This window comes from Nannospalax galili, unplaced genomic scaffold (genome assembly GCF_000622305.1).
Source record: "Nannospalax galili isolate Female #2095 unplaced genomic scaffold, S.galili_v1.0 scaffold83, whole genome shotgun sequence".
Lineage (NCBI taxonomy): Eukaryota > Metazoa > Chordata > Mammalia > Rodentia > Spalacidae > Nannospalax > Nannospalax galili.
In genome coordinates this window covers 2858766-2859321 of record NW_008352659.1, presented here as the reverse complement: position 1 = coordinate 2859321, position 556 = coordinate 2858766, and positions in this window count along the sequence as shown.

Genomic DNA, 556 nt, shown 5'->3' with positions numbered 1-556 from the left:
GGAAGGAATTAACTGGGAAGGGGAGGGTCCCACAGTGATAGCGAGTGGAGTGTGTGTGTGTGTGTGTGTGTGTGTGTGTCTGAGAGGAAATATAGAGATAGGAGAGAGCACCACGACAATCACAGGAAGACAATAAGAAGAGGGAAGAAGGGAAGAAGACAGGCAGAAAAGAAAGGAGGGAAGAAGAGAAGGAAGGAGGGAGGGGAGGGAAGGGGAGAGGGAGAAAGGGAAGAGGGAATGGAAGGAGGGAAAGAGAAAGGGAAGGAGGTAGGAAGGGAGACTTGAAAAAGAATTTATTGGAGAGGGCCTGAGAAGAGGCCGGAACTAGACCATGGCAGAGCAAACGCAGTGTCGGGGTGGTTCTGTGCTCAGGACCAAGGAACTGGGATAGCCCAAGGGGTGCGGGTGGGGCTCGCGAGGGGCCGTCCCTGTGTGCGGACCAGCCTCCCTTCTCCTCGCCCCACCCCTTCATCCATATTCAATAAAGAAGCCAATAGGGGAGCGAGGACGCGGCCGGGAGGGGCGAGAGGGGGCGGGGACTCTGCAGACCCCACCC